Here is a 27,215-nt window from a genome sequence, read left to right as displayed (position 1 = left end):
CGTCCTCCTACGCCATGTCTTCCTCTCTCCTGTCGAAGCCCTTCTTACGTGCCTTCCAATACTGTGAGAAATAAATGTGGGTATTAGGTAAGAATCGAATTCTGGTTTTGATGGTATCTGATGATAGGAACCACAACTTAGATATACAGCTGAAATCAGACTTTCAACTATTTTCTCATGCTTAGATTTTGAAATGCTTTGTTTTCCAGAACTGATGACTCATATCCAGCCTACTGCAAGGGAAATTGCTATTACTCCCAATGCAAGAGACTTTTCTTAATTCATCTTTATTATGACCTATGGAAAGAGTAATTAAGTATTTATCAAAGAGAAGGAAATATATCTGAAGGATGCACATGCATGTTTTAATCTCCATTATCAGATAAAGTTACTATGATTGATTGGTGGTGAACACATGGGGCAGGAGTGCAGGGAAAGTTGAAGTGGTCATCTTTCCCCAAAATTTCTGGAAGTGTTTAAGTAGTTGTTTTATACAAATCAAACTAAAAATACTGAGGATCAAAAACAATGAAAACTTTCTCATGTGCATTTGGTGATGCAGAAGCATTAAATTGTAAATATACACTTCTAAAATAAGGAAAATAACTCTGAAATAAAAATAATAAATACAATGAAATTGATAGTTGGGAAAAGCATATTTTCAAGAAATCTTATGTAATGATCTGCATAGAAAAACAGTTTTAAGGTTTTGGAAAACAAATTTAAGGATAAAATTTGAATAATTTCTTAATGACATAATTATATACTTAGAAAACTAAAGAGAAATGAAAAATACATCTATTTTTATAAAAAGCCATTTTTGTCAGGTAATCATAAAAATTTAGAGTATACCTATATACAAATTATAGTAATAAAAAGAGATCCTGCTTCAATAGCAATAAAATATACTAAGTTATGAAGAAATACACCTAATAAGTGGTTTATAGACAAATGTGAAAAATAAGGGAACACATAATAAGTAAGCACATTAACCTTAAAAACTATTAAGTTATGGAAAGAAACATATGAGTTAGTAGAAAGTCATATGATGACAATAGATAGGATAACTTCATAATGTCAGTTATTTGTAAATCATTCTATAAATTAAATGTGATCTCACTCAAAATAATAACTTAGAGAGTGGGTAAAGATAGCCAGTCCTACTTTTACACATTTTTATTTTTATTTATTTATTTATTTATTTATATTTATTTATTTATTTATTTATTTGTTTATTTATTTATTTTTTAACGTTTATTTATTTTTGCGACAGAGAGAGACAGAGCATGAATGGGGGAGGGTCAGAGAGAGAGGGAGACACAGAATCTGAAACAGGTTCCAGGCTCTGAGCTGTCAGCACAGAGCCCGACTCGGGGCTCGAACTCACGGACCGCGAGATCATGACCTGAGCCGAAGTTGGACGCTTAACCGACTGAGCCACCCATGCACCCCATTTTTTACACATTTTTAAATGCAGATTTTCTGAAAATATAAGCTTGTAAAAATAGCTAAGAGCACTCCAGAAAGGAATAAAAATAATAGGACTATGTACAAGGTGAAAGCATTCTAGGATTTCTTCCAAATTTAAGTTCTATAAAGAAGCATCATCTAAGGATCCCACTGGCTGGATGTCTATCTCAATATCCTCCCATCTCTACTGAGAAATGTGTTAGATCTAAACAAAGCCAGTGTCTTATGGCAATAATTCACAGGCCTAATGTTTTCTGATTTTTAAAATTTGAACATTAAGTAAAGGGTTAAGAATCATACCTCATTATGATTCTGGAATTTAGAAAAATCAATATACAGAAAAATTCTGATGATTGCAGGATTCTTTGGACTCATTTAAAAGTTGGGGTTGGCATGTATCCAACTCTGTCATTTTAGTCAGTGTTTTCCTGAAGGATTCCCTCAATTTTCATGTGGGCAGTATGTGAGCAGTATTGCCAAACTGAAAGGGGTAAAACCTGTGTTTATGCTAACTTGACCTCAGAGGTGTGCTCCCTGAAGTTATATGGTAAGGTGGCCCCGTAAGACAGTTTATTGTCCAATTTTCCAACCAAAGCAAAGAACGTTCTGGATTTAAGTACATTAAACACACACACCCACACACACACCCACACCCACACACACACCCACACCCACACACCCCTCCCTTTTTGAGTAATATGTTGGTTTGTCCTGCAATTTAACATTTTGGACTTTAAAGTCAAAGAGTGATGAATTGTTAATAATACAAGAAATTGTTTGGCACGAGAACTTGGTGGTGATCTACAAAAGTGCCCTGGCACCTATATAATTTTATGTGTTATTACTTGTGAGTAATATTTGTGTAAATAACCTGGCTGAATTAAAATAAGAATTCTCTTCCTTTAGAGGGAATGTTAAGAACAAATAACTTTATTGCTTGAGTATACATATGCATATATATATGTAAGCCCTGCAGTGAAAAGAACTCTTCCTGGTACTCAAGAGCAGCTCTTCCTCAGTTTGTTGTCTTAATGAGATGACTGTTTAAATATGATGCATACCATCTAAAAAAGTCTCTCTCTCACACTTCTGTCTCTGATTTTTTTTAAAGTAGACTTTACTGTCAAGTCATGAAAAGATACAGGAAGCTAACTCACTTTCCTGTTTGACAGCTGTATGATTCTTAACATCAGGGTCCAGCTACATAAGGAGATAACAAAGATGCCAGAATGGAGTACAAGAAAGGGTTTTACTGGTAGCAAGAAAATTCCATTGTTTACTTATATCCAAATGTGAACATATATTAAGCTCAATGTTGCAATTTTAATATTGTAATCTTATTCTGAAACTACAACTGGAGTCTTAACATTTAATTTATATCATTTGCATTTTTTACTTTTATTTCTTAACTCAGGAGCAAAGACTAAGATGAAAATTTTAAATTACTTTTCCTGAGGAATCTCAGATAAATTTCAGCCAGCATTGAATGAACAAAAATGGCATGATGGAATAGAAATAAGTCTTTGACTGTCAGCAGATATTTAAATAACATGAATGCCATCTAGTTATAATGGATTCCTTTAAAATTGATGATACTTAGAGAACAAAAGGAATCAGTCCAGAGTCACTTATTGAAAAAAACTGCGGAGTATAATAGTTGACATGAAAATGACTGTTCGAGACTTTCTGCACAAAAACTCCTGGGTGAAGACTCTCAGAATGACTCCCAGAAATATAGAACCAACTGCTTTTCTATAAAACTACTACATGTATGATCACCGGGAGAGACTAAAGTATCAATGTAAAATTCCCACTGTGAGTGGCCTTAATATTAAAAGCCTGAAAAATGAAGAAGAGTGAAGGTTATATTTAAAAACAGTTTTTTTAAAATCAGCCTACTGATAAATATATGTCTTTTTTTCTTAATTACTAATCTGTGATTCAGTCATGTCTTTAATTATTCACTTAATGAATAGTGTTTATTGAGCACATATCATTCATTGCTAGCCTGTATGCAAGTTACAGGCATTACAAAGATAAGTATGATATGCTTTCCGCTTCCAGGAGTCCTCAGTCAGTGGGAGACAGACTATTTAAATCAATAAATATATATCATATAATAGCAGATATAAAAGACAAGTGATCTGTGAAATCACAGGAGAAACAACTTAGTATAGCTAGGATGACCAGGTAAAGTAACACAGAGGAGGGAGTATTTAATCTGGATTTTGAAGAAAAGAATAATAGAACTTGATTATAGAAGTACTAATAACATGGTCAGAAGAAAGGAAATGACATATAATTTCAGTGTAATTGGCTTAATATTATGAATAGAATTAGAAGCTATCTTGGACTAAACAGAAAGCTGAAAATACTGTTTGCAAACAGTGTGCTGGAAAGAATTGTGTCATTCCTACTGTTAATACTTGAAATTATTAATACCTATAATAATATCTGGCACAATACAATACTGAAGGTATTTGTGGAGTTGGACTGAATACAATCCTAATAAGTCAAATTGAATTTACTTGGTTTTTTAAAATGTATTTTTTAGTATGCTTTATTTTTTAGAGTAGCTTTAGGTTCCCAGTGAAATTGAGTGGAAGATACAGAGATTACCTGCATATCACTGACCACACACATGCATAGCCTTCCCCTATAAACGTCACTGATCATAATGTTTTTTTAAAGCAAGGATAAACCAACATTGACACAGCATTATCATCCAGGGTCCATAGTTTACCCTAGGGTTCATTTCTGGTGTTGTACGTTCTATGGTTTGGGGCAAAAGTAAAATGACATGTATCCACTATTATAGTAACATAAGAGTTGTTTTACTGTCCTAAAAATTCTGCTTTACAACAATCCATTCCTCTTCCCTCCCTAACCCTTCGCAACCACTTATTTATTATTATTTTACTGTCTCCATAGTTTGCCTTTTCTTGAATTCCATATAGTTGGAATCATACAGAATGTACCCTTTACAGATTGGCTTCTCTTAGTAATATTCGTTTAAAGTTCTTCCATGTCTTTTCTTGGTTTGATAGCTCATTTCTGTTTAGTGTTGAATATTTTCCATTGTCTGGATATATCACAGTTTTTCCATCAACCTACTAAAAAGACAGATTGCTTCCAAGCTTTGGAAATTATGACTAAAGCTTCTTTATACATCTGCATGCAGGTTTTTGTGTGCATACCTTTCCAACTCATTTGGATAAAAGCCAAGGGAAAAGATTTCTGACTTATAGGAGGAGTATGTATAACTTTGTAGAAAACTGCCAATTTATCTGCCAAAGTGGCTGTGCTATTTTTCATTGCTACCAGCAATAAATAAGAGTTCCTGTTGCTTCACATACTCACCAGCATTTGTTGTTAGGGTTCTGAATTTGGATGAATACAATAGGTGTGCAGAGTTTTCTCACTATTTAATTTACATTTCCCTGATGACATGTGATGTGAAAAATCTTTTCACATGCTTATCTGCCATCTGTGTATCTTCTTTAGCTTGGTATCTCTTAAAGTTTCTGGTGCATTTTTTAACTAGGTTGTTAGGTGTTTTTTTTTTTCTCTGTCGAATTTTGAGTTCTTTGTATATTATGGATAATAGTCCTTTATCAGGTATGTTCTTTTGCAAATACTTCCTCTCCATCTCTGGCTTGTGTTTTCATTCTCTTGATAGTATCTTTCACAGAACAGAAATTTTTAATTTTAATGAATCCCGACTTATCAAGTATTTCTTTTTTGTATTGTGCCTTTGGTATTGTATTTATAATTGTGTTTTTCAGCTACATTTGAAGAGAAATAATTTGAATATTCGTTTCCTGATACTCGTTTAAAAGACAGATGTAGTCGGCAGAATAATGCCCCTGCCCAAGATGTCTGTATACTGATTCATGGAACCTGCAAATATATTACTTTACATGGCAAAAGGATTTTGCATATTAATTAAGATTCTTGATAAGAGGAATTTTCCTGGATTACCAAGCTCCATCATGTGATAACAAGGCAGGAAAACAGGATATCCAGTGTCAGAATGGTGCCACATGAGAGTGAGTTGACTGGTCATTGCCTTGAAAGAGGGGATGACCCTTGAAAGAGGGAATGACCACAAACCAAGGAATTTATGTGGTTTCTAGAAGGTAGAAAAGGCAAGGGAACAGATTCTCCCTTCAAGCCTTTAGAGCAAAATAGCAGTGCTATAATTTTGATTTGAGTCCACTGATACTCATTTTGAATTTCTGAAGTTCAGAACAATATGATAATGCATTTCTGTTATTTTAAGCCATTGCTTTTGTGCTAATTTATTATAGCAGCAATACTAAACTATTGGAAATGACAGGGAAATAATAGGAAATTATACTGAGAACTTGTGCATAATGCCAGGATCTTAAAATCAGTTTCTATTTTCATTTGCCAATTTAAAAAATGTATTTCTTTCTTTTTTATTTTTTCAACCAAGAAGAGGTGATAGAGACAATATAAAAATTTTTGAAAACTTCAAGTTGAAGAAAAGACATCCTTCTAGTTAGCACAGATTACTTATTTCCTAGGGAGATGTGTCTACCCATCTTTATACTTTCTCCCTTTCCTTCCCTTCCCTCTTTCATCTGCCTTTTTTTTCAAAAAAAAATTTATTGGGGCGCCTGGGTGGCTCAGTCGGTTAAGCGGCCGACTTCGGCTCAGGTCATGATCTCACAGTCCGTGAGTTCGAGCCCCACGTCGGGCTCTGTGATAACAGCTCAGAGCCTGGAGCCTGTTTCAGATTCTGTGTCTCCCTCTCTCTGACCCTCCCCCGTTCATGCTCTGTCTCTCTCTGTCTCAAAAATAAATAAACGTTAAAAAAAATATTTATTTACTTTTAAGAGAGAGAGAGAGTGTGAGTGTGTGCCAGGGAGGGGCAGAGAGAGATGGAGAATCTCAAGCATGTTCCACACCATCAGCTCAGAGCCTGACAAAGGGCTTGAACTCAAGAACCATGAGATCATTACCTGAGCTAAAATCAAGAGTTGGATGCTTAACCAACTGAACTACCCAGTCACCTCTGTCTGTCCATCTGTCAGTCAATCTGCCTATGTTTCATCTATCTACCTGTCTATCTCATTTATTTGTGGGGAGAGAGAGATGCTATAATTATTCTAAAATGGATTGGAATACATTTCTCAAGCATGGCATTAGTACTGGGTTTAAGTTTTTAAAACCCAGTTTATTTTAGTGATTGATAGCAAACTCTTGTGAAGTTGCATTCCTTTCCTCTAGAAGAGTGCTTAGGGCTTGGGTGTATTGGTAGTGTTAAACTGTAAACCCTAATATATATCAAGACAATTTTGAGTCACATCTGCATCACTTACCATGGCACCCCCAACAACATACATTAAACCGGACATAAATTTCAAGAAGACTGGATGAACTTGTAGGGTTTGAGAACAGAGATAAATAGTGACTCTGAGGAATCATAATGGCCCCAGAGCCCAAGTTTGATATGATATATAAACATATGAATAGAACATATGAATGTGACACATGAATGTGTCAGTTCGAAAGGTTAGTTTCCAGTAGAACGGTCACAGAGGGAACAGTATTCACTAAAAATGTATTATAAGATACAGATCTGTGTTTTCCAGGCTACTAGTTGCTAAAGACTTTAAAAATCATTCAACAGATTCATCATGTTCTGTGTTTATGCTTCTCAAGCACAGTTTAACAGGAAATCTATCCATTGAAATGTGTGTGGATTTTCCTGTGAGATAGCACCTCCTGATTATATCAGGGATTCTCTAATAGTCCAGTTTCTGAGCCAGTGAAAGTCAGGGTCATGAACATGGCAATTATGAATTAGTAAGGTAAATAGCAGTTGATTAAAAAAAATTTGTCAGCAACTTGTCCCATATACTACCATTTAGGGAAAAAAAGTGCACCTAAAATGGCTAGATTTTATTATATTCAATAAATAAGTACGCATTATGTATCTCAGTGATAAAGGGAAAATATAATGTCTCTCAATATGTTAAGTTTTATCACATTTAGCAATTAAGTATTCTCTGTTCAGTTGCCATCATTTTGAGTAGTAAGATTATACTTCATTTCATTGACTTTGGACTTGCTACATGGCTTGCTAGGAAAAATGAAATATGAACAAACATAGTATATAAGCTGTTCTTGAGCAGAGACTTTATGTATAATTATGTAGTTTGTCTCTGTCCATCCTACCTTTGAGATACTTGTTATTTGCCAGGAAAAAATCATTCCCCATATTCTGAATGTTCCTTCAGCTGGGGACCCAGAAATAATTAGAAGGCACATGTTGCCCCGTAGAGCCCTGCTGAGGCCAACTGAGTCCAACTAGCACAGCAAAGACCAAGGAAACCTGTAACTTTATGTAATGTGATGAAGAAATAAATGTTTGACTTAGCTACTAAGATTTGAGGGTTTTGTATGCTGAAACATCAAACTTTCATATAGGTATGCCTTCTTTTTTTTTAAATTTTTTTTTTTAACATTTATTTATTTTTGAGACAGAGAGAGACAGAGCATGAACGGGGGAGGGGCAGAGAGAGAGGGAGACACAGAATCAGAAGCATGCTCCAGGCTCTGAGCCATCAGCCCAGAGCCCGATGCGGGGCTTGAACTCACAGACCGTGAGATCGTGACCTGAGCCGAAGTCAGACGCCCAACCGACTGAGCCACCCAGGCGCCCCGGTATGCCTTCTTAATATCTCCCATGGATGTCATCTGAAACTGATATGAGAAGTGAGGTTTTTTTTTCCTATCCCAATTGATTCTTACTTATTGATTTTCATTCCATTAAACAGCACTAATAAACAACATGATTGCTTAAGTAAAAAATCTAGAGATTGTCTTGAATTCCCTTTCTGTTCTCTAGCACTTTAATAGTAGTTAGCATCTCTTCCTTACTGAAAATAGTTTAATGACTTCCAATTATACCTTTAAGGAATTTTTTTTTTTCCATTAGTCTGCATCTTTGCTGTATATGTTACTACTTTTTGACTCACTAGGCTCTAGCCTCTGGCATTCTCCTGTTTTCTTGGCTTCATAAAGATCATTCCTATTTTATATGCATTGTGTGAGGTGTTCTTTGTCCTTAGATCCGTTCCTAATCCAGGTATTCTCAGCCTCTTTCTGATCATTCAGACACCTGTGAACTCAACAGTGGCATTTTATGTATCCTGAAGTGGTCACCTAGTAAAATATTCTCAAATGGTTCTATTTTATTCTCCTCCATCATTTTCTTATCCACTCGTGTGTTATTAATTCCCTCTCACTTATTTGAATAATATCTCTAGGGAATACTGTTTAAGATATGTTCAAACCTGAATATTCAGCACAGAGGACAGCGCTTGGAATACCATAGACATCATTATGTATCATGAGTTAGTGAAATCAGTGCTATTATATTGTACTGTTTATAAGTAAAATCAGTACAATCCTTTGTAATGAAATTAAACAAAAATACTTGCAGGAAGATTGATAAATATTGTTTTAATATTGTAAAGAAAAAAATTAAAATTTCTTTTATTATGTTTACAAAAATAATAAGAATGGAGTTATCTTGGAAATAATTGTTTTTATATGCTTAATCTTTTGTATTATTGTGACAATGACCTTTATCATTTTTAAACCTAAATATTTTATAATAAACAGTTATACTATTGCTAAAGGTTCTCAATCTGAGGGCTCAATCTTTGACAAAAAAAAAAAAAGACAAATACAATACCTATATTGTGTAACTCATTACATGATTTTCTGTTCTTTCAAACAATATACATTATAGTATCTCAAGAAAATTCAGCTTAGCAAATGTGTATATTTGATAATAAAAGTATAAATACATATAAAGAATAAACTTGCTGAAATTTATTTCCTGTATATGGGTTCTTTGATAACTATATATTTTTATATTTTCTAATAAATCTGTATTCACAGTTCCCCAAAATTAAGTAACTTGAATTTATTTAAAACAATAATCACTGCTAATCTAATTCAACTTCACACTTTCTATTATGAGAGTATTATAGGAATAAGTTGCTGGGAATATTGTTCCTTGCTATTAAATGGGAGGCAAAAGGTATAGCTAAACAAATACATTTAATCTGAGGTTCAGTTATATTTAAGCAAATAACTTACTTTAACAAAAACAAAGAAATGAGTATTTTAATTCATCAAAATACTAGTTAGTTGTTTTATATTCTAACCAGTAGTTACATTAAGTTTTAGAGATAGCATTATTTATTTTATTTTATTTTTAATTTTTTAAATGTTTTTAATGTTTATTTTTTGGAGAGAGAGACTGAGCACAAGCAGAGGAGGGGCAGAGAGAGAGGGAGACACAGGATCTGAAGCAGGCTTCAGGCTCCGAGCTGTCAGCACAGACCCCGACGTGGGGCTCAAACTCATGAATCCTGAGACCATGACGTGAGCCAAAGTCAGATGCTTAACTGACTCAGCCACCCTGGTGCCCCAGAATTTTTACTTTTCTGATGACATAATAAAAAATACAACTATTTTGCAACTATCAAAGGAATTCAATGTCAAGTAAAACACCTACAATCAAAGTGTGGGATTATTTCATTAATTTAAACTATACAAATAATTTTAAATATACAAAATATCAAATACATATATTGCTTCTCAGCATAAATGACAGGTATTTATGTATACATTTTAATACAAAATATGAATGTAATTTTTTTTGCTCCCTTAACTTTGTTTCCAAAGCTTGGATTCCTAGAGACAGTTTCTTATTAAGAGAATTGACCGAAATTGCCCATCTGTCACCCAAGTTAATATTACTGGACTCTTAACTAGATCAGGGTTAAAGGACACATGTACACATAAGGAAACAATGGCTACTTAAATAAATTAAGGCTATTTATGACAGCTATGGGCATTCAGAATGATTATCTTCCTACCCTAATATAGAAACACTTTTAAAAATAATTAACCATACTATGGACTTCAAAATTTGCAAAAGGAAGACTATGCACATCACCTAAATCTCTGTGAATTCAGAGAAGACTGGGGTAAACACTGAGATTGACTAATTGCTTAGATTTTTTTTTTCTTGGCTCTATGTACAAATTTTTCATTTAACCCTAAGAACTTTTGCTTGAATACTAAATTATATAAACATATTTTCTAACTAACCATAAAAGTTTAATTGTATATATCTTATATATTTAGAATGCTATATCTTGCAGATCTTTAAGATGATGTTCAAAATGATATGTAAATAAATGTTGATATATGTAATTGATTTTTCTGACCCATGATGGTAACTTATGTGCACCATTTTATTGATATTATTGACTTCAAATATATAAAAGCTATTTACTCTCAATTTATCTACTAAAGCCATTGTATGTGTTTATTCACCATCTGGAATTGTCATGAATTTAACCAGGAATGACTCATATATTGTGTGTAGAGAAAAAATTGATGATAAATGCCAGACCATTAGCTTACCCACAAAAGAGCTATTTTAATTGATCCTCCAAATTAATATAAATCTTCAATGAGTATGTGATAGGTTAAGATATAGCCCCAAAACATGTCCAACCCTAATTCTGGACCCTGTGAATATTTTGCTTTAAAGTTAAAGGAGGCCTTGTAGATGGGAGTAAGTTAAGATTTTTTGAAATGGGGAAATTACCTAGTGTTATTAGTGTGAGCCTAACGTAATCATAATGGTTCTTTTAGAAGGAAAGCAGTAGGACCAGAGTGAAAGAATGTTTTGTCAAACTGGAAGCAGAAAGCAATATGATAAAAGGTACAAAAGATAGAGAAGTGACAACAGAAGCGGAGGTCAGAGAAATATGGGGGAAATAAGTCAAGGAATTCAGACAGCTTTTTAGAAGTTGGAAAGGCAAAGAAACATCTCTTAGAACTTTCAGAAGGAGCAAAGGCCTGAGGATAAATTAAATATAGACTAATGAAACTCAGTTTGGGCTTCTTCCTTCAAAACTCTACAAGAAATTTGTGTTGCTTAAATCCCAAATGTGTGAGAATTTTTTATAGCAAAAAATAGTAACCTAATACAGAGCATGAAATTATTTTGTTAAAATATCATTTATGATTTTGCTTCAGTTATAAATGATATAGTATAAAGTAAAACAACTGGATTCTCCAGTTACTTTCACAAACAACATAGAAATACTGTTGTTCTAGAAATATGACTAGTTTTGTTTTTCATTTTCTAGTAGGCATTCCATGTTAATTACATGTACTTTTTTGAGAATATTTTAAAGGAAACCTTTGCAGGACTTTTACCTGTGATTTAAGAATGAGAAATCTGAATAGCTTGTCATCCTCATGGTAAGTGTATCCACCTAACTGCAGACATTTAAGCAATTATTTTTTATTATTTTAGAATGTGTGTTCATTCTCATGTAAAGGGAATACATGTTCACCATCGGAAATACTCTGAAAATAAAAATTAATGGCAATAATGAGGTTTTGCACAGAAACAATCACTGTCTATATTTCCCACAATATAGCAATATAAAATGGAATAATTCCAATACAGTGATGTTTTAGACTTTGCAATTATCACTAAATGATAATTCTTAAGCATACTTTATCATATATTTTAAGTGAAAATAAATGCATAGTAATCCACACATTACACTGTCATAATTTATCAATTTGCCATAGATGAACACTTAGTATTTTTTATTAAAAATAATGTCATAATGTAACTGTAATAACACTTATTAACATAATTTAAAACAATAAAAAAACCTGCTAAGACCTATGTTTTAATGGTAACTATCTTGAAAATTCCTGAAAGTGGAATTACTGAGTTGAGTTATATATACAATTGTAAGTTATGGAACATACCTAAGAAGCTTTTCTCAGGAAACTTTAAACTTATTCTCAAGAATGCATTGGAATATTCATTTAATCAAAAACTTTACAACATTTAGCATAAGGAAAATTTAAGCTCATACGGAGTCATGACATCCAGCTATTTTAATTTGTGTTCATTGACTTGATGATATGGAAAATTTTGAAATTGCTTTTTGTTCTTCCTTCCCATTTCAGAAAACAAATACTATGTTTACCCCTCCTTATTTATGCTCTAATATTTTTCTTGAACTAACTAACTAACCATCTGGTATTTTTTTTATGTTTTGGATGGGTGTCCAAATTATTTTGACAGTAGATTGTTGAACAGTTTTTCCAGCATACCACGGGGGTTCTACAGTCTGTTTTTTTTAATTTTTATCTCTGTTCTTTATCGATACCACACTGGTTTAATTTCATTATGAATTTTGCTATCTTTAATGCAAATGCTCTGATTCTAGCATTAACAATTTTAAGTAATTGACTATTCTCAACTGTTTGTAAGAGAATAAATGTGCTGAAAGAGGGCATAAAATTTTACCTCAAATATTGTTTCATATTTGCTGAGTAACAAAAATGCTGAAACCAAATTAACTCCTCTCTATATCTCATAAGCTTCCATTAGGTAAAAGGCATGGTTGCCTTAGTAGCTCAGGAACTATGTGTTCCCAGCTTATTGAACCCATTTGATTAGTAGCTTCTCCTATAACTGTAGTAGAAATTTCCTGGTGACTGAAATTAGCCAAGTTTGGATTGCATGTTCAACTTCCACCCAACTCTGTGAGTGTGGTTTTTTTTTTTTTAAGGCTTTGTTTCCTGAGCACAGTGAAATCATCACAGGGACTTCATCAAGAACACAGAATTTCATATTATGGTCAATTTGACTGTTTAACTTAGAGAAAAATATTATTTTTATATTTTGTATTTCCTTATATCTAAGATGCTACCCATTTTAAGGCATATGCTGCATACTGTATATATTATTCTGCAGCTTTCCCCATCTGTGTGCTTGTATAATTTATAAATGTTTATATCAATAACTCTATTATCTATTTCACACCTGTATGATTATATCTCAGAATACTTATTGATTCAACATCTAAAGGATATTTTAAATGTCTTTAATATTTTGTCATTACAGACAACACTGTAATGGATTTTCATGTTATGAATCTGACACCATTTCTCTAGAGTACGGAGCTAGGGGCCATATTGCCCAAAGTGTATGCACAGTTTCAGTTTTACTAGATACAGAACAAATCCACCACAAATTGCTTTGTCATTTACATTCCCACTGGCAATGTATATGAGTTCCCATTGTTCAAGTGTCATGCAAGGCTGGTCCCATATGTTCTAGGATTGGGGAGATATTTATCAATGTCATGTAGCAAGGTGGATTTCTTTTGAAAGAAAAAATATATAAAACTATGGCTAGCAAGAGAATAGAAGGATTGGACATTTATCCATTTTTCACACAGAAAGTTATGCAAGGTTAAGGTTAGGACAGTTGTGGGACAGACTATGTGAGTTTATGTTCAAATTCTGGCACTCTCTGGATGTATTCCATTCCAAATTAGACTGGATGTATGATCAGTGAGGATCACAAAGATTATGTGGGTGCCAGAAAGTCTAGATCCAGTAAATGCTATCTTGGAGTATTAGTTTCCAATCACTTAGACCAATTAGGGGTCTTCGGGTAGGTATACTCTGACTAAAAAAAAACAAAACAAAAAAAACCCAAAACCCAACCTGATAATATAGTACAGATGATAGAGAATGATTTTAGTAAAAGAACTAAGTAAGGGTTATCACAATATACTTACTGAAAAAGATAAGGAGATTGAAACTTTTATATTTTTTAGTATTTTCTATTTATAATATAGCTTATAGTTAGTGAAAATTATGATTTCAGATTTTTGATGAGAACTTTTTCAAAAAGTATTTTTCATATGCTTTTTTTTATAAAAGTATGTCACATACTCAACAAATACTAGTATAATGTTTATTATATGACATTCACTAATTTAAGTGCTGAGTTTATAATTATAAACATAATTTTATTTTCCTTTGATAAGCTTGCAGTCTAGTAGATTGTGTGTGTGTGTGTGTGTGTGTGTGTGTGTGTGTGTGTGTGTTTGGGAGGGTGTAAATGTTTAAAAAAGAGAGACAGAATTCAGATTATGGGATGTGAAGGAAATGTGAAGGCAAAAAACAAGGGTGTTTCAGAGTTTTAACAGGGTAGAAATGCAGTTTGGGTGGATTATTGTATTGATATCTTTTTAAAAGTCAACTTGGAAGGAAGTTGGAGAGAGATCGAATCAGATTGCTAAAATTTGCACGGAACCACAGAAGATCCCAAATAGCCAAAGGAATCCTGAGATAGAATAACAAAATTGGAGGTATTACAATGTCAGATTTCAAGATATACTGCAGAGTTGTAGTAACTAAAATAGTATGTTACGGGCACGTAAAGAGACTCCTGTATCAGTGGAACAGAATAGAGATTCCAGAAATAAACCCCACAGTTACATGATCAGTTAATCTATGACAAAGGAGGCAAGAATATACAATGGAGGAAAGACAGTCTGTTTAATAAATGGTGCTGGGAAAACTGGACAGCTACATGTATAATATTGAAACTTTCTTACACTATACACCAAAATAAACTCAAAATGGATTAAAGTCCTAAATGTGAGACCTGAAATCAGAAAAATCCTAGAAGAGAACACAAGCAGTGAATTCTCTAATATTGGCCATAGCAAATTTTTCTATATGTCTCCTAAGGCAAGAGAAACAAAAGCAAAATAAACTATTTAGATAATATCAAAGTAAAAAAGCTTTTGCATGGTGAAGGAAGCTGTCAAGCAAATGAAAAGACAGCTTACTGAATGGAAGAAGATATTTGCAAGTTACATATCTGATAAGGGGTTAATATCCAGAATATAAAAATCTTCAGCAATTCAACAGCAAAAAAACAAACAATCCAATTAAAAAAATGGTCAGAGGAGGGGTGCCTGGGTGGCTTAGTAGGTTAAGTGTCCAATTCTTGGTTTAGGCTCTGGCCATGATCTCACAGTTTGTGGGTTTGAGCCCCACATCTGGCTCTGTGCTGGCAGTACAGAGCCTGCTTGGGATTTCTGTCTCCCTCTCTCTCTGCCTCTCCCTGGCTTGTGTGCTCTCTCTCTTTCTCAATAAATAAATAAACATAATTAAAAAAATGGTCAGAGGGCCCGAATAGACATTTTTCTGAAGAAGATAAACAGATGGCTAACAGACACATGAAAAATGCTCAACATGACTCATCATCAGGAATGATGCACTATTGGTGGGAATGCAAATTGGTGCAGCCACTGTGGAAAATGGTATGGAGTTTCCTCAAAATATTAAAAACATAATTACCATATGATTCAATAACTCCACATATATGTATATGTATATATATAAAATTAATATATACATATAAGTTAATTAATTGAAATCAGATTTCTAGAACAACAAATGGCCACATTATAAACTGTTCATTTCCTCACTTTGAAGTCATGAATAATATGGCTTAAAATAATGAATGTTAAAGTGATAAACACATCATGTTTGTGTGTACCAGTTTAGTATTCTGCATTATAGACTTCATCTTTATGGTCATTGAGAATTTTTCAAATTTCTAGTCATCTTCTTTGAAGTAATCAGTCCATTCTCTATGTGTATCAAAGTGAAGTGAATCCTAATATATCATATAAATATTTTCCAGAATGAAAATAGAAAAGCAGCATGTGATTTTATACTGAATTGGTAATAACAAATGAGGGCTTATTAAATATCAAACAAGCATTTTCTTTGAGGTCTATGACTTTAAATTCAGTAGGTAAAAATCAACTTAGATGAGAAAGTAAGTTTAAAGAATGGGGATCCTCATCTGGTTTTAGAATCAAGATAATGCTGGCCTTATAGAATGAGTTTGGAAGTTTTCCTTCCATTTCTATTTTTTGGAACAGCTTCAAAAGAATAGATGTTAACTTTTCTTAAATGTTTGGTAGAATTCCCCTGAAAAGCCATCCAGCCCCTGGACTCTTGTCTTTTGGGCAGGTTTTTGATTACTAATTTAATTTCTTTACTGATTATGTAAAGGGTCTGTTCAAATTTTCTATTTCTTCCAGTTTCAATTTTGGTAGTTTATATGTTTCTAGGAATCTGTCCATTTCTTCCAGATTGCCCAATTTATTGCTCATAATATTCTTATTATTGTTTGCATTTCTGCTGTGTTGGTTGTGATCTCTCGTCTTTCATTCTTGATTTTATTTATGTGGGTCCTTTTTCTTTTTGATCAAACTGGCTAGGGGTTTATTAATTTTGTTAATTATTTCAAAGAACCAACTCCTGGTTTCATTGATCTGTTTTGTTTTGTTTTTTGTTTTGGTTTTGGTTTTGGTTTTGATAGCTTTGATTTCTGCTCCAATCTTTATTATTTCCTGTCTTCTGCTGGTTTTGGGTTTATTTGCTGTACTTTTTCCAGCTCCTTAAGGTGTAAGGTTAGGTTGTGTATCTGAGACCTTTCTTCCTTCTTTAGAAAGCTCTGCACTGCTATATATACTTCCCTCTTATGACTGCTTGTGCTGCATCACAGAGGTTTGGGCTGTTGTGTTATCAATTTAATTGGCTTCCATGTACTTTTTAATTTCCTCTTTAATTTGTTGGTTACCCCTTCATTTGTTAGTAGGATGTTCTTTAATCTCCAAGTATTCATTGTCTTTCGAAATTTTTTCTTGTGGTTGATTTTGAGTTTCATAGCACTATGGTCTCAAAATATGCAAGGTATGATCTTGATCTTTGTACTTGTTGAGGGATGCTTTGTGTCCCAGTATGTGATCTATTCTGGAGAATGTTCCATGTGCACTCAAAAAGAATGTGTATTCCACTGCTTTAGAACGAAATGTTCTGAATATATGTTTGTTGGCTTATTTATTTATTTATTTATTTAGAGAGCGAGCGAGCAGTGGAGGAGCAGAGAGAGAGGGAGACACAGAATCCGAAGCAGGCTCTAGGCTCTGAGTTGTTCAGCACAGAGCCTGATGTGGGGCTTGAACTCACGAGCTGTGAGAAATGACCTGAGCCAAAGTCAGATGCTTGACCAACTGAGCTACCCAGGGGCTCAGATGAATATATCTGTTAAGTCCATCCGATCCAGTGTGTCATTCAAAGCCATTGTTTCCTTGTTGATTTTCTGTTTAGATGATTTGTCCATTGTTGTAAGTGAGGTGTTGAAGTCCCCCTACTATATGGTATTCTTATCAATGAGGGTTTTTTTTTTTTAAATTTTTTTAATGTTTGTGATTGATTTATATATTTGGGTGTTTTCACATTGGGGGCATAAATGTTTATAACTGATATATCTTCTTGGTGGATAGATCCCTTAATTATGATATAATTCCCTTCTTCATTTCTTGTTACAGTTTTTTTTTTTTTAATTTAGATTGTCTGATGTAAGTATGGCTACTCTGGCTTTCTTTTGTTGACCATTAGCATGAGAAATGGTTCTCCATCCCCTTACTCTCAATCTGAAGGTGTCTTTAAGTCTAAAGTGGGTCTCTTGTAAACAACATAGAGATGGATCTTGTTTTCTTATCCATTCTGTTATCCTATGTCTATTTTTTTCCTTTTTTTAATATGAAATGTATTGTCAAATTGGTTTCCATACAACACCCAGTGCTCATCCCAACAGGTGCCCTTCTCAATACCCAGCACCCACCCACCCCTCCTTCCCATTCCCCATCAACCCTCAGTTTGTTCTCAGTGTTTAGGAGTCTTCTATGTTTTGGCTCCCTCCCTCTCTAACCGTTTTTTTTCCTTCCCCTCCCCCATGGTCTTCTGTTAAGTTTCTCAGGATCCATATAGGAGTGAAAACATATGGAATCTGTCCTTCTCTGTATGACTTATTTCACTTAGCATAACACTCTCCAGTTCCATCCACGTTGCTACAAAGGGCCATATTTCATTCTTTCTCATTGCCAGGTAGTATTCCATCGTGTATATAAACCACAATTTCTTTATCCATTGGTCAATTGATGGACATTTAGGCTCTTACCATGATTTGGCTATTGTTGAGAGTGCTGCTATAAACATTGGGGTAGAAGTGCCCCTATGCATCAGCACTCCTGTATCCCTTGGGTAAATTCCTAGCAGTACTATTGCTGGGTCATAGGGTAGGTCTATTTTTAATTTTTTGAGGAACCTCCACACTGCTTTCCAGAGTGGCTGCACCACTTTGCATTCCCACCAACAGTACAAGAGGGTTCCCATTTCTCCACTACCTCTCCAGCATGTATAGTCTCCTGATTTGTTCATTTTGGCCACTCTGACTATCTGAGTGTGGTTTTGATTTGTATTTCTCTAATGAGGAGCAACGTTGAGCATCTTTTCATGTGCCTGTTGGCCATCTGGATGTCTTCTTTAGAGAAGTGTCTATTCATGTGTTCTGCCCATTTCTTCACTGGATTATTTGTTTTTCGGGTGTGGAGTTTGGTGAGCTCTTTATAGATTTTGGATACTAGCCCTTTGTCCGATATGTCATTTGCAAATATCTTTTCCCATTCTGTTGGTTGCCTTTTAGTTTTGTTGATTGTTTCCTTTGCAGTGCAGAAGCTTTTTATCTTCATGAGGTCCCAATAGTTCATTTTTGCTTTTAATTCCCTTGCCTTTGGAGATGTGTCACTTAAGAAATTGCTGCGGCTGAGGTCAGAGAGGTTTTTCCCTGCTTTCTCCTCTAGGGTTTGATGGTTTCCTGTCTCACATTCAGGTCCTTTATCCATTTTGAGTTTATTTTTGTGAATGGTGTGAGAAAGTGGTCTAGTTTCAACCTTCTGCATGTTGCTGTCCAGTTTTCCCAGCACCATTTGTTAAAGAGACTGTCTTTTTTCCATTAGATATTCTTTCCTGCTTTGTCAAAGATGAGTTGGCCATACTTTTGTGGGTCTAGTTCTGGGGTTTCTATTCTATTCCATTGGTCTATGTGTCTGTTTTTGTGCCAATACCATGCTGTCTTGATGATGACAGCTTTGTAGTAGAGGCTAAAGTCTGGGATTGTGATGCCTCCTGCTTTGGTCTTCTTCTTCAAAATTACTTTGGCTATTCGGGACCTTTTGTGGTTCCACACGAATTTTAGGATTGCTTGTTCTAGCTTTGAGAAGGATGCTGGTGCAATTTTGATTGGGATTGCATTGAATGTGTAGATAGCTTTGGGTAGTATTGACATTTTGACAATATTTATTCTTGCAACCCATGAGCACGGAATGTTTTTCCATTTCTTTATATCTTCTTCAATTTCCTTCATAAGTTTTCTATAGTTTTCAGCATACAGATTTTATATCTTTGGTTAGGTTTATTCCTAGGTATTTTATGCTTCTTGGTGCAATTGTGAATGGGATCAGTTTCTTTGTCTTTCTGTTGCTTCATTATTAGTGTATAAGAATGCAACTGATTTCTGTACATTAATTTTGTATCCTGTGACTTTGCTGAATTCACGTATCAGTTCTTGCAGACTTTTGGTGGAGTCTGTCGGGTTTCCATGTATAATATGACATCATCTGCAAAAAGTGAAATCTTGACTTCATCTTTGTCAATTTTGATGCCTTTGATTTCCTTTTGTTGTCTGATTGCTGATGCTAGCACTTCCAACACTATGTTAAACAACAGTGTAAGAGTGGATATCCCTGCCATGTTCCTGATCTCAGGGAGAAAGCTCTCAGTTTTTCCCCATTGAGGATGATATTAGCTGTGGGCTTTTCATAAATGGCTTTTATGATGTTTAAGTATGTTCCTTCTGTCCCGACTTTCTCGAGGGTTTTTATTAAGAAAGGATGCTGAATTTTGTCAAATGCTTTTTCTGCATCGATTGACAGGATCATATGGTTCTTATCTTTTCTTTTATTAATGTGATATATCACACTGATTGATTTGTGAATGTTTAACCAGCCCTGCATCCCAGGAATGAATCCCACTTGATCATGGTGAATAATTCTTTTTATATGCTGTTGAATTCAATTTGCTAGTATCTTATTGAGGATTTTTGCATCCATATTCATCAGGGATATTGGCCTGTAGTTCTCTTTTTTTGCTGGGTCTCTGTCTGGTTTAGGAATCAAAGTAATACTGGCTTCATAGAATGAGTCTGGAAGGTTTCCATCCCTTTCTATTTTTTGGAATAGGTTGAGAAGGATAGGTATCTCTGTTTTAAATGTCTGGTAGAATTCCTCTGGGAAGCCATCTGGTCCTGGTCTCTTATTTGTTGGGAGATTTTTGATAACTGATTCAATTTCTTCAATGGTTATGGGTCTGTTCAAGCTTCTATTTCCTCCTGATTGAGGTTTGGAAGAGTGTGGGTGTTTAGGAATTTGTGCATTTCTTCCAGGTTGTCCAATTTGTTGGCATATAATTTTTCATAGTATTCCCTGATAATTGTTTGTATCTCTGAGGGATTGGTTGTAATAATTCCATTTTCATTCATGATTTTATCTATTTGGGTCATGTCCCTTTTCTTTTTGAGAAGCCTGGCTAGAGGTTTGTCAATTTTGTTTATTTTTTCAAAAAACCGACTCTTGGTTCTGTTGATCTGCTCGACAGTTTTTTTAGATTCTATATTGTCTATTTCTGCTCTGATCTTTATTATTTCTCTTCCTCTGCTGGGTTTGGGCTGCCTTTGCTGTTCTGCTTCTATTTCCTTTAGGTGTGCTGTTAGATTTTGTATTTGGGATTTTTCTTGTTTCTTGAGATAGGCCTGGATTGCGATGTATTTTCCTCTCAGGACTGCCTTCGCTGCATCCCAAAGTGTTTGGATTGTTGTATTTTCCTTTTCGTTTGTTTCCATATATTTTTTAATTTCTTCTCTAAGTTCCTGGTTGACCCACTCATTCGTTAGTAGGGTGTTCTTTAACCTCCATGCTTTGGAGATTTTCCAGACTTTTTCCTGTGGTTGATTTCAAGCTTCATAGCATTGTGGTCTGAAAGTATGCATGGTATAATTTCAATTCTTGTAAACTTATGAAGGGCTGTTTTGTGACCCAGTATATGATCTATCTTGGAGAATGTTCCATGTGCACTCGAGAAGAAAGTATATTCTGTTGCTTTGGGATGCAGAGTTCTAAATATATCTGTCAAGTCCATCTGATCCAATGTATCAATCAGGGCCCTTGTTTCTTTATTGACCGTGTGTCTAGATGATCTATCCATTTCTGTAAGTGGGGTGTTAAAGTCCCCTGCAATGACCACATTCTTATCAATAAGGTTGCTTTTGTTTATGAGTAATTGTTTTATATATTTGGGGGCTCCGGTATTTGGTCCATAGACATTTATAATTGTTAACTCTTCCTGATGGATAGACCCTGTGATTATTATATAATGCCCTTCTTCATCTCTTGTTACAGCCTTTAATTTAAAGTCTGGTTTGTCTGATATAAGTATGGCTACTCCAGCTTTCTTTTGGCTTCCAGTAGCATGATAAATAGTTCTCCATCCCCTCACTCTCAATCTAAAGGTGTCCTCAGGTCTAAAATGAGACTCTTGTAGACAGCAAATAGATGGGTCTTGTTTTTTTATCCATTCTGATACCCTATGTCTTTTGGTTGGCGCATTTAATCCATTTACATTCAGTGTTATTATAGAAAGATACGGGTTTAGAGTCATTGTGATGTCTGTATGTTTTATGCTTGTAGTGATGTCACTGGTGCTTTGTCTCACAGGATCCCCCTTAGGATCTCTTGTAGGGCTGGTTTCGTGGTGACAAATTCCTTCAGTTTTTGTTTGTTTGGGAAGACTTTTATCTCCTCTTCTGTTCTAAATGACAGACTTGCTGGATAAAGGATTCTCGGCTGCATATTTTTTCTGTTCAGCACACTGAAGATCTCGTGCCAATCCTTTCTGGCCTGCCAAGTTTCAAAAGAGAGATCAGTCACGAGTCTTATAGGTCTCCCTTTATATGTGAGGGCACGTTTATCCCTTGCTGCTTTCAGAATTTTCTCTTTATCCTTGTATTTTGCCAGTTTCACTATGATATGTCGTGCAGAAGATCGATTCAAGTTACGTCTGAAGGGAGTTCTCTGTGCCTCTTGGATTTCAATGCCTTTTTCCTTCCCCAGTTCAGGGAAGTTCTCAGCTATGATTTCTTCAAGTACCCCTTCAGCACCTTTCCCTCTCTCTTCCTCCTCTGGGATACTAATTATGCGTATATTATTTCTTTTTAGTGTATCACTTAGTTCTCTAATTTTCCCCTCATACTCCTGGATTTTTTTATCTCTCTTTTTCTCAGCTTCCTTTTTTCCATAACTTTATCTTCTAGTTCACCTATTCTCTCCTCTGCCTCTTCAATCCGAGCCGTTGTTGTTTCCATTTTATTTTGCATTTTGTTTAAAGCATTTTTCAGCTCCTCCTGACTGTTCCTTAGTCCCTTGATCTCTGTAGCAAGAGATTCTCTGCTGTCCTCTATACTGTTTTCAAGCCCAGCGATTAATTTTATGACTATTATTCTAAATTCACTTTCTGTTATATTATTTAAATTCTTTTTGATCAGTTCATTAGCTGTTGTTATTTCCTGGAGATTCTTTTGAGGGGAATTCTTCCGTTTGGTCATTTTGGATAGTCCCTGGAGTGGTGGGGACCTGCAGGGCACTTCCCCTGTGCTGTGGTGTATAACTGGAGTTGGTGGGCGGGGCCGCAGTCAGACCTGATGTCTGCCCCCAGCCCACCGCTGGGGCCACAGTCAGACTGGTGGGTGCCTTCTCTTCCCCTCTCCTAGGGGCGGGAATCACTGTGGGTTGGCGTGGCCCGTCTGGGCTACTTGCACACTGCCAGGCTTGTGGTGCTGGGGATCTGGCATATTAGCTTGGGTGGGGAAGCAAGGTGCACGGGGGCAGGAGGGGCAGGCTTAGCTCGCTTCTCCTTAGGTGATCCACTTCAGGAGGGGCCCTGTGGCAGCGGGAGGGAGTCAGACCCGCTGCCGGAGGGGTGGCTCTGCAGAAGCACAGTGTTGGGTGTTTGCGTAGAGCGAGCAAGTTCCCTGGCAGGAACTGGTTCCCTTTGGGATTTAGGCTGGGGGATGGGTGAGGGAGATGGCGCTGGCGAGCGCCTTTGTTCCCCAACAAACTGAGCTCTGTCATCTGGGGGCTCAGCAACTCTCCCTCTCTTTGTCCTCCAGCCTTCCCGCTCTCTGAGCAGAGCTGTTAACTTATGACCTCCCAGATGCTAAGTCGCGCTTGCTGTTGGAACACACTCCATCCGGCCGCTCCGCTTTTGCAAGTCAGACTCGGGGGCTCTGCTTGGCCCGCAAGCTGCCCCTCCCCCTGGCTCTCTCCCGCCAGTCCGTGGAGCGCGCACCGCCTCTCTGCCCTTCCTGCCCTCTTCTGTGGGCCTCTTGTCTGCGCTTGGCTCTGGAGACTCCGTTCTGCTGGTCTTCTGCTGGTTTTCTGTGTTATTTAGGCAGGTGTAGGTGGAATCTAAGTGATCAGCAGGACGTGCGGTAAGCCCAGCGTCCTCCTACGCCGCCATCTTCCCTCTGTCACCCAGCGATTAATTTTATGACTACTATTTAAATTCATTTTCTGCTCTATTGCTTAAATCGTTTTTGATCAGTTCATTAGCTGTCGCTACCTCCTGGAGTTTCTTTTGAGGAGAATTCTTCCATTTCATCATTTTGGATAGTCCCTGGAGTGGCAGGGAACTTCAGGGCTCTTCCTCTGTGCTGTCTAGAGTAACTTGTGTTGGGGGGCGGGGCCACAGTCAGACCTGAGATCTGCCCCCAGCCCACTGCTGGGTCCACAGTCAGACTGGTGTGTACCTTCCCCTCTCCAGGGGCAGGACTCACTGTGGAGTGGTGTGGCCCCTGTCTGCTCTACTTGCACACTGCCAGGCTTGTGCTGCTTTGATGGGATCTGGCATATTAGCCGGGGTGGATCCGCAAGGTGCACAGGGGTGGGAGGGGCAGGCCTAGCTCGCTTTGGCTTCAGTTGTCCGCTTTGGGAGGGAGGCACCAGGAGGGAGGCAGACCCATTGGAGGGATGGATCTGCAGAAGCACAGCATTGGGTGTTTGCACGGTGCAAGCAAGTTCCCTGATGGGAACTGGTTCACTTTGGGATTTTGCCTGGGGGATCGGCGAGGGAGATGGCGCTTCCCAGTGCCTTTGTTCCCCACCAAGCTGCGCTCTGTTGTCTGGGGCTCAAGGACTCTCCCTCCAGCTCTCTGAGCAGAGCTGTTGACTTGTAACATTCCAGCTGTTAAGTCCCACTGGCTGTCAGAACACACTCCGTCTGGCCCCATCTGCTTTTGCAAGCCAGAGGAGAGCGGGCTCTGCCTTGCTGGGTGGGCTGCCCCTCCACCGCTCCAGATCCCTCCCGCTAGTCTGTGTAGCACGCACTGCCTCTCTGCCCTTCCTATCCTCTTCCGTGGGCCTCTTGTCTATGCTTGGCTCTGGAGAGTCCGTTCTGTTAATCTTCTGGCAGTTTTCTGGGTAAATTAGGCAGATGTGGGTGGAATCTAAGTGATCAGCAGGACGCGGTGAGCCCAGCGTCCTACGCTGCCATCTTCCTGAACTGTCTCTCTGTCCTATGTCATTTGATTGGAATTTTCAGTCCATTGACATTTAGAGTGAGTACTGAAATATATGAATTTAGTGCCATTGTGTTGCGTATAGAGTTTGAGTTTCTGGTGGTATTCTCTGGTCCTTTCTAGTCTTTGTTGCTTTTAGTCCTTTTTGTTTTGTTTCTCTTTTTCTCCCCTCAGAGAGTTCCCCTTAAAATTTCTTGCAAGGCTGGTTTAGTGGTCATGAACTCCTTTAATTTTTGTTTGTCTGGGGAATTCTTTATCTCTCCTGTTTTTAATGAGAGCCTTGCTGGATAAAGAATTATTGGCTGTATATTTTTTTCTGATTCAGCACATTAAATATATCCTGCCACTCCTTTCTGTCCTGCCAAACTTCTGTAATTAAGTCTGCTGTGAACCTGATCTGTATTTTCTTATAGGTTTGGGACTTTTCACTTGCTGGTTCCATAATTCTTTCCTTGTCTGTGTATTGTGTGAATTTGACTATGATTTTGCCTGTTAATGGTCACTTTATGTTGAATCTAATAGGAGTTCCCTGTGCTTCTTGGATTTTGATGTCTGTGTCTTTTCCCAGGTTAGGAAAGTTGTCTGCTATGATTTTGTCATATAAACTTTCTGTCCCTTTTTCTCTTTCTTCATCTTCTGGGACTCCTATGATTCAGATGTTATTCCTTTTTAGTGAGTCACTGAGTTCTGTAATTGTTATATTGTGCTCTTGAGGCTTAGTTGCCCTCTTTTTTCCTGCTTTATTACTTTCCATAATTGTCTTGTATATCACTGATTCACTGCTCTACGTCATTCATCCTGCGAACCGTGACATTTATTCAAGATTGCATCTCAGTTATAGTGTTTTTAATTTTGTCATGACTAGATTTTACTTCTTTTATCTCCACAGAAAAGGATTCTATGCTTTTTTCAACCCCAGCTAGTATTATTATTGTGGTTCTGAATTGTAGTTGAGACATCTTGCTTACATCTGTGTTAAGTCCCTAGCTGTCATTTCTTCCTGTTCTTTCTTTTGGGGTGAATTCCTTCATTTTGTCATTTTTGAGGAAGAAAAATAATTAATAAAATAAAAAATTAAGAAGATTAAAAAAAACCCATAAAATAAAGCTAGATCCTGTGTATGTTTTGGTTGTTGAAAGAAGCTTGATCGAATAGAGAAAAAAGGGAAAGAAAAGAGAAAGAAAAATAAGAAAGCATTTAAAAATTTAAAAAAGTACTCAATAAAATAGAATAAAATGAATTGAAGAAGGTAAAATAGAATAAAAAATAAATTTATAAAAAATAAGTAAAAATTAATAATTTTATGTAAAAAAATAAAAAATAAATTTTTTCTTTCTGTATCTAAGAATAATAAAAGAAATTAAAGAAAAAAAAACCAGACCAATGAACAAAATCAAATCCAATGAAACAATATGGAGTTTCCTCAAAAAATTAAAAATAGAACTACCCCACAACCCAGCCATTGCACTCCTAGGTATTTATCCAAAGGATACAGGTGTGCTGTTTTGAAGGGGCATATGCACCCCAAAGTTTCTTGCGGTGATGTAGACCATAACCATTTAGAAAGAGCCCAAATTTCCATCGACAGATGAATGGATAAAGAAGGTGTAGTATATATTTATAACGGAGTATTACTGGGCAGTCAAAATGAATGAAATCTTGTCATTTGCAACAATGTGGATGGAACTAGAGGGTATTATGATAAGCAAAATTACAGAAAGACAAATACCATATGACTTTACCCATATGTAGAATTTAAGATACAAAACAGATGAACATAAAGTAAGGGAAGCAAAAAATAATATAAAAACAGGGAAGGGGACAAGACTCTCAGATATAGAGAACAAACCGAGTGTTGCTGGAGGGATTGTGGGTGGAGGGATGGACTAAATGGGCATGGGGCATTAAGGAGGACACTTTTTGGGATAAGCACTGGGTGTTATATGTAGGGGATGAATCACTGGATTCTACTCCTGAAATCATTAGTGCACTATATGCTAACTAACTTGGATGTAAATTTTAAAAAATTGATTAATTAAAAAAGAAAAAGAATGAGGATTCTCACAGCAACCAACTGTTAAGCCAACTACATTTGGGACGCTTCAAGGATTGTTTTGATTTTCTTCATTTCATTGGGAAAACAGAGACTCAAATTTCTTCTGTCCCAGTTATTTATTTGCACTTCTCTACTCTAGCATTTTCAGTAACACTTTTGGAAAATTATATAAAAGAGCAGCACCTGTCCAAGTGTTATTACCCAAGTCAGTACTTTATGATATTTTTCTCTCCTAAAATGGAA

Source organism: Panthera pardus, unplaced genomic scaffold (genome assembly GCF_024362965.1).
Source record: "Panthera pardus isolate Hobbes unplaced genomic scaffold, ASM2436296v1 HiC_scaffold_1, whole genome shotgun sequence".
Classification (NCBI taxonomy): domain Eukaryota; kingdom Metazoa; phylum Chordata; class Mammalia; order Carnivora; family Felidae; genus Panthera; species Panthera pardus.
This window is presented reverse-complemented; position numbering follows the sequence as displayed.